Source organism: Micromys minutus, assembly GCF_963924665.1.
Source record: "Micromys minutus genome assembly, chromosome: 30".
Taxonomy (NCBI): Eukaryota; Metazoa; Chordata; class Mammalia; order Rodentia; family Muridae; genus Micromys; species Micromys minutus.
The window spans coordinates 13,460,091-13,467,230 of NC_137965.1; positions in this window are offsets into that span (position 1 = coordinate 13,460,091).

Genomic DNA, 7,140 nt, shown 5'->3' on the forward strand with positions numbered 1-7,140 from the left:
TTTAAAATACTGTGTGGATATGCATGTGAATTTGCTGTAGCCCAAGTGTGGAAAGCAGAGGAATACATGGGTCCATCCACCTTTAGGGTTGGTTCTACAAGGTTGTGGGGCTTTAACTCAGTTCATTAGGCTTGCACAGGTGCCTCTGTCCTGCTGAGCTACATTTTACATTCTCTGTGTTTTTGTGCTCACTGAAGTCTAAGGTGTCAAGTCTCTGGAGCTGAAGTTAGGGAATAGTTAGCTACTTGCTGTGGGTGCTGGCAACTAAGTTGTTCTTTGCTAGAGGATTCTGCACTCCTAACCTGAGCCATCTTTCCTTATCTTTTAAGGGTCTCATGTATCCCAGGTGGGCCTGGAACTTGCCATGTTCTCTGGAATATTGGATCTGCTGGCTTTACTTTTTCCCTAGTGCCAGAATTAAAGATGGATGTTATCTGTAAAGTTGATAGGGCTTATCTTGCATTTACTTTATAAACCCAGATGAGAAAGGGATCAGAGTCCGAGGAAGCATTAATTTTTGCTGCTAAACCAGCCCAACATTAAGGTGATAGTAAGGCATATATATGTATCTCAGTTTTTGTGGGTCAGGTATCAATCAGCAGTGAGCTGAGAGAGAGGCTCTGGGACAGGGTCTTTGAGTTAGTTTACTGTGGCTGCTGAATCTGCTTCCAAGGTGGTCACTGTCTAGCAAGTTGTGTTGGTTGGCAGGCCCCAGATCTTCATTGGATTGCTAGGTGTCCTGGGGTGGTTGGTGTCCCCCAGAGCAAGACTTTCAAGCCCCAGTGAAGAAGCAGCCATACACTGGTAGTGACTGTTGAGTGCCGCCTAGTGGCAGTGCAAAGGAAAGCCTAGCCTGACTGTAAAGCGGGAAAAGGCTTCTCAGTGGTGGAGTAGTTTAATAGCTGGCTCAGTTGTGGGTTTTTCCAGCTCCTGGATGTACTAGGATGGGATCAGAAACCTGAAGTCAGTTCGGTGTGTAATTAGTTGATTAAGCCAGTTTTTCTTTTCCGTTAAGTTTCTGGTTTCTCTGCTCAACCTTAACTAACTGTAAAGGGAAACTCAACAAAGCTAGTTACCTCACCTAAGGTCTGATCCAGTCTTTGAAAACTAAATTGTTCTGACCTTTATCATGAATAATTTGTTTGTGATGAGAAAATTGGTTGGCAAGTTTATTCATCTTTATTAAACGAGGCACAGGGAAGATCACTTACCCAGTCTTTCATTGAAGGCTTCTGATGTTTAGCTTTGAGTGTGTGTGTGTGTGTGTGTGTGTGTGTGTGTGTGTGTGTGTAGAATGTAAATACATATAATTTAACATATACTTAAATGACTTTGCATAGTCCTTTTAGTTAGTTATGTGTGTGTTTGCATGAGTTTATGTGCTTGGGCATCTGGTGCCTCTGTAATCCAGAAGAGGGCATTGGGTTCCTTGGAATTTGCACTACTGAACCTTCTCTGGTCCCTGTGGATTTTAAAGAAGGATTTATTAATTATGTCTGTATGTGTCACTATCCTGTTGCTGTGATAAGATACCATGACCAGAACCAACTAAAGGAAGAAAATTTATTTTGGCTTAGGGTTTCAGAGGGAGAGTTTCTGGCAGCAGGGGAGGCACAATGGCTAAACACTGGAACAGGAAGTTGACAGATCACATCTCAGTTACACACAGAAAGCAGAAAAAGCAAACTGGAGGTGAGGGGGAAACTGCTTGCCCTTAGCCAAACACTTCGTCTAGCAAGACTCTTATCTAGAAGGATTCAAAACTTTCCCAAACAGCATCACCAGTGTGACCACTTGAAATACATGAACCAGTAGAGACACCACCACAGTGTGTGTTTGGGTGTGAACATGTGTGAGTGCAGGTACCGTCAGTCAGAGCCCAGAGGGTGAAGGACGAAGAAAGCTATGGTATTTACGCTGACATGATTGGTACTGGGAATCAGCGTAGGGCAAGTGTATGTTACAGAGATAAACCCCTAGTTCTTTGACTTTTTTGAGATGGGGTCTTGCTAATTTCTTCCAGTCTCAGGTAGCTGGCAGTACATGATGTAGGTTACCAACCCAACTTTACACGGTGTGAAATTGTTATAGAAATGTTTTATTTGTTAATTAGTTGATTTGTTTGTTGACAAATTCTCATGCATCTCTGGTTGTTTCCAGGAAAGTGCACCACCATGCCTATTGTAAACTTTTACCTAGAAGACTTTCTAGGACTGGCTTTTGTTTACAGGTATAAAGAAAAGGAGGAGTAACATAAGTGTATCTTAGTCCCTCTTCCCCAGTTCTCTTAGACTTCAAAGTGATACATGGAACACTTGGTGGGTTTTTTGTTTATTTATTTGTTTGATTTGGTTTATCTGTTAAACTACCCTGACTGTCCTGGAACTTGCTGTGTGGACCAGGCTGCCCTTGAACTCAAAAAGATCTGCCTGCTTCTGCCTCCCAAGTGCTGGGATTAAAGATGTTTGCCAGCACCACTGGCTTCTTTTGCATTATTACATGAATAGGCTGTTTGCCACTGTGAACCTTGCCTGCCTGCCTGCCTGCCTGCCTTCCTGCCTTCCTTCCTTCCTTCCTTTCTTCCTTCCTTCCTTGTTTTTGTCTTTTTCATGTGCCACCATGCCCAGTGCTTTTTTTAAAAAAAGGTGAGATGGTTTCTTAGTAGCCTGGCTGGTCTGGGACTTCATGTATGGGCCTGTCCTTGCCCAGGAGTGTTGGGTCACTGTTAGGGTCTGCCACACTTTGTGAACTTTGTGGTGCCTGTTCCCATTTACTCCCCCCCCCCCCCCCCATGGTTCAGGTGGCTTGAACAGGCATTGAAACTGTTGGAAAAGATGACCTTGGACTCTGAAGCTTCTAATCGTGCTTCCACCTCCCAAGTGCTTAGATAACAGGTGAACATCACCACCCTCACCCCAGCTTATAGGGTGTTAAAGATCTAACAAGGAATCCTTCCCTTCTAGACAAACTCTCCACCTACCAATGGAGAGAAGTCTCCACCCCTAAATGTTGGTTACTTTGTTTTGTATTCTTTTATTTTGTAACCCTTGCCTCCTCCGTAAAGGTGACTGAGCTTTTGTGAACTGCTCCTTTAAAGGCTTGCAGTTTACAGTGAATTTGTAGTTGAAGGGTTAAGGCTGGGGGATCTAAGATGATTTTTCTCACAAGAGCTGAATGGAAGAGTGATTGTGGTAGAAAGCATCTAGGTATAGTTTATAGGTTTTGTGTGTGTGTGTGTGTGTGTGTGTTGCATGTGAATGTGTACTCACTTTGTACACATGTATTTAGCCTTGCTCTTAAAGATGCATTGGGGAGAGACAATGAGAGAGTATAGTGCATAAATGTTTCTAGTCTGTGGCACACTAGATAAAGCTAGAATGGACACTGACTCCTGAAGAGTGGGTGTGCAAATGGAGTTTTAGTTGGGCAACATCTACTTTGAGTTGTGTTCTTTTATTGGTGTAAGTTGTCATCATAAGCTACTTGGTCCTCTGGGATATATATTTCTGTGATTTCTCTAGGTCCAATCAAGTCACACAAGCACAAGCGGCAGGACAAATACCACAGCATTTTTACCACAGCAATTCCCCTCGCTGTGAAGCTGTGTATGGCTCGCCTGTGTTTTCGTGCTCTCCGTGTTGTTAGGAATAGGACAAAGGCGCTGTTCTGGGAAGGGTAGTGCTTGGTGTTTATGAGTAGTGGAGCCAGCATTTTATGTGTGGTTAAGGCTTCCTGGGCTGGGTAGGAGCCTCAGTGGGCGTCTGTGCTGGCGTGAGGCCTGTGGATCTGCAACACCACCCAAGGCACAGCCCTGGCCAGCCACTCTGCCTAAGTCGACCATTTCATGAAACAAGGTGAAGCGCCGCTGCTCAGATGGCTCATCAGGTCAAAGCTTGTTGAGCAAGCCTGGTGAACTAACTGAGTTCAATTCCTGGATCCCATTTGAGATGGTTTGTATATGCTTGGCCCAGGGAGTGGCACTATTAGATGGCCCTGTTGGAGTGGGTGTGTCACGGTGGTCATGGGCTTTAAGACCCTTATCCTAGCTGCCCGGGAGCCAGTCTACTAGCAGCCTTCAGATAAAGATCTGCCTGCACCATGCCTGCCTGGACACTGCCTAGGTATTGGACTGAACCTCTGAGCCTGTAAGCCAGACCCAATTAAATGTTGTCCTTGTAAGAGGTGCCTTTGTCATGGTGTCTGCTCACAGCAGTAAAACCCCAACTTAAGACACCAGGTAAAGGTGGAAGGAAACAACTGGCCCTACAAAGTAGTCTTCTCACCTCCGTGTGCTGTGGTGCACAGACGGCACAGGAAAGCAAGAAGGAAAAGGCTTTGCATTTACATCTGGTCTGTAAATGGGAGTTGCTTATCTAACATCAATAAGTGATAGTGGTCATTAATATACATCTGGAATAGATGACTTTCTATATACAATAAAGTTGGTTGCCATTGATTGGTAGAGTGTAGAAGTAATTTTATGGGGGAGGTTTCTGCCCCCTCTAGCCCATACAGCTGAATAAAAGACAACCTGGTGTTTTTTGTTAACAAGCTATAAGCCTAAATGGCTAGGTTCCTGAGATATTCTCCTAAATGGGCAGGTTCCTGCGCCAACCTACAGCTCAGCCATAGGTCGGCCTCCTGTTACACAGCAAACTGAGTCTTGTTTTATCTATTTCAGCGGCTGCCTTTCCCTTCCTTTTTTCTTCTAGTGATTTCTCCCTGAGACCCCCTGCTCCATCTCAAGTCCTACCTTTCCCTCTCTCCTGCCCATTTACAGGCTCCAGCCTTTTATTATCCAATCAGATTATTGGGGAGCATTCTTTACAGCACATCGGCCAATACAGTGCCCATGTCCAGACTGCAACCTGAACTTGGACACAACTCAGCATTTGGATCCAAGCACACAAGACAGAGGCATCATGGTTGTGACTCTGTAGCATTGCACCAGGGCTGAGTTGACAGGTGGCTAAGAAAAGGAAGTGAAGATGGATGGGCCAGTAGAGAGTCCCTGCTCATGGGAACCTTCACTCCAGGACAACCCAGGATGGTATCGGGTCACACACACTATAACTATTAGCTGCCATGTGCTCTTACCCTGAGCTATCTCTCCAGCCTGGAATCAACATTTTTAAAGTATTTTATGTATATTAAGTGTTTTGCCTGCATGTATGTATGTATACATTGCATGCCTGCCTGGTTCCTATAAAAGCCAGTAGATGGCATAGCATCTCTTGGAACTGGAATTAACACCCCCAAGTGCTCTTAAAAGTTGAGCCATCTCTCTGGCCCCAGAACCACAGATTTCTGTTCTTGGATTATATTCATAGTTAACATGATCATAACTTCATATTGTACTAACCTTACAGGAACTTGTTCGTTGAGACAAAGTCCCAGGCAGGCCTTGTGTGGTCTTACAAATGTATTACCTGGCTAAAATGACTGAAATGTACCTTACTTTTGTTAAATCCAGGTTTTTTTTTTTTTTTTTTTTTTTTTTTTTTTTTTTTTTTTTTTTACAGAATAGAGTTTATTCAAGTCATGGGGGAGTTAAGAGGGTGGTAGAGGCAGAGAGAGGAATAGAGTGGTAGAGGCCGGCCATGAGCACGTGGAGAGAGAGGGGGAAGGGGAAGAAGAGAGATGGTGGGGGGGGGGAAACAGGAGCAAGAGAGCTAAATCCAGGGTTTTACATATGCTAGGAAACTACATTCCCAGTGAGGTAGTTCTTCAGCAACCCATTTCAGGGCAGGAGAGATGGCTCAGAGGGTAAGAGCACTCATAGGTCCTGAGTTCAGTGTTCAACACCCACATGGCAACTTGTAAGATCTGGTGTTCTCTTCTGGCCTGTAGGTATACCATACATGAGTAAATAATAATCTCAATCTTTTTTTTTTTTTTTTAAAAAAAAAACCTACTTGAGAGATGATAGGGTCCAGAGAAGTCTCTTAACTTGCCCAGGCAGATGGAAACACTAAAGCAGATATCTAAGTCTGTCGGCTGTTAATCCTTGAATTTTCGTGGGTGATACAAATGTGATATTGTCCAGTCCCAGAAAGGCTTTATTTTTTGGTTTTGTTCTTGCGGTACTAATTCTAAAGATGCTTGTGGCCTTGGGTGTTGTAGAACTTGACTCTAGTGCCTCAGTTAAAGGTGTGCATCGCCACCACCCATCAGGTCAAAGTAGTTTTTCTTTATGAGCACGTGTTAGACATCATAATGGTTGCACTGTGACATTTTTACTAGGTAAACAGTTTGTTTTGCTCGTGTATAACTAAAACTTTTAAATACTTAGTTGAAAAGACACTTGATTTTTGTTATCACACTTATGGTCTGTCAATACTGCTTTTCTGTGTCACCTTTAAGCTGTATATAATGATGTAATACATTAAGAAATTGTCCATGGTCTACTGAAATGCAGGAAAACCAGTCTGCACTGTTTCTTTTGCTACTGTTTTTGCATTATATTTTCCTCATAAAACTTTATCCTAATAAATGTTAATGAAAATCTGTTCGTGTTCTTTGTCTTTTTGCAACACTTATATTGTGTAGGCACCATGGTTTTTCTACCTTATTAAAATTGTTACCATTTTTTGTTTAGATAATAGCACCTGACATTCACTGGGATTTGAAGTTAACTCTTGAAAATGTCTTTTAACAGGTAGATTTAATTAATGGCCTTGTCCCTTCACGTGACTTGTCTGGAGTTTTAAAGGCTGTTTGACCACAGCAGATGTAGGGTGGCTGAGATGCTGTTTGTAACGCCATGGCAGTCTTGTGACAGCTGGTTGATGCAATCTGGTACCTACTCCTTGGGAAACTTGGGTTCCCTTGGGTTATGGGGATTGCAGTGGGGACCCAGCTACTACATCTTTGCAGAGAGCTGGAAAAAAGGCCACACACTCACCTTGGCAGTACTCGTGAGCAGTAGTGTCAGCAAGATGTGACTAAACGTGTATTCTCTGCTGTAGTTGACCAAGGCACAAAATGAACATTCCATTCCATTTTAGTGTATGCAAAGTAGTACTGGATGTACACGTGTACACACACACACACACACACACACACACACACACACACACACACACACACACGGACTTGGTAGAGTCAAGGGGTGGGGGTGGGGTGGGCAGAACTATGCCT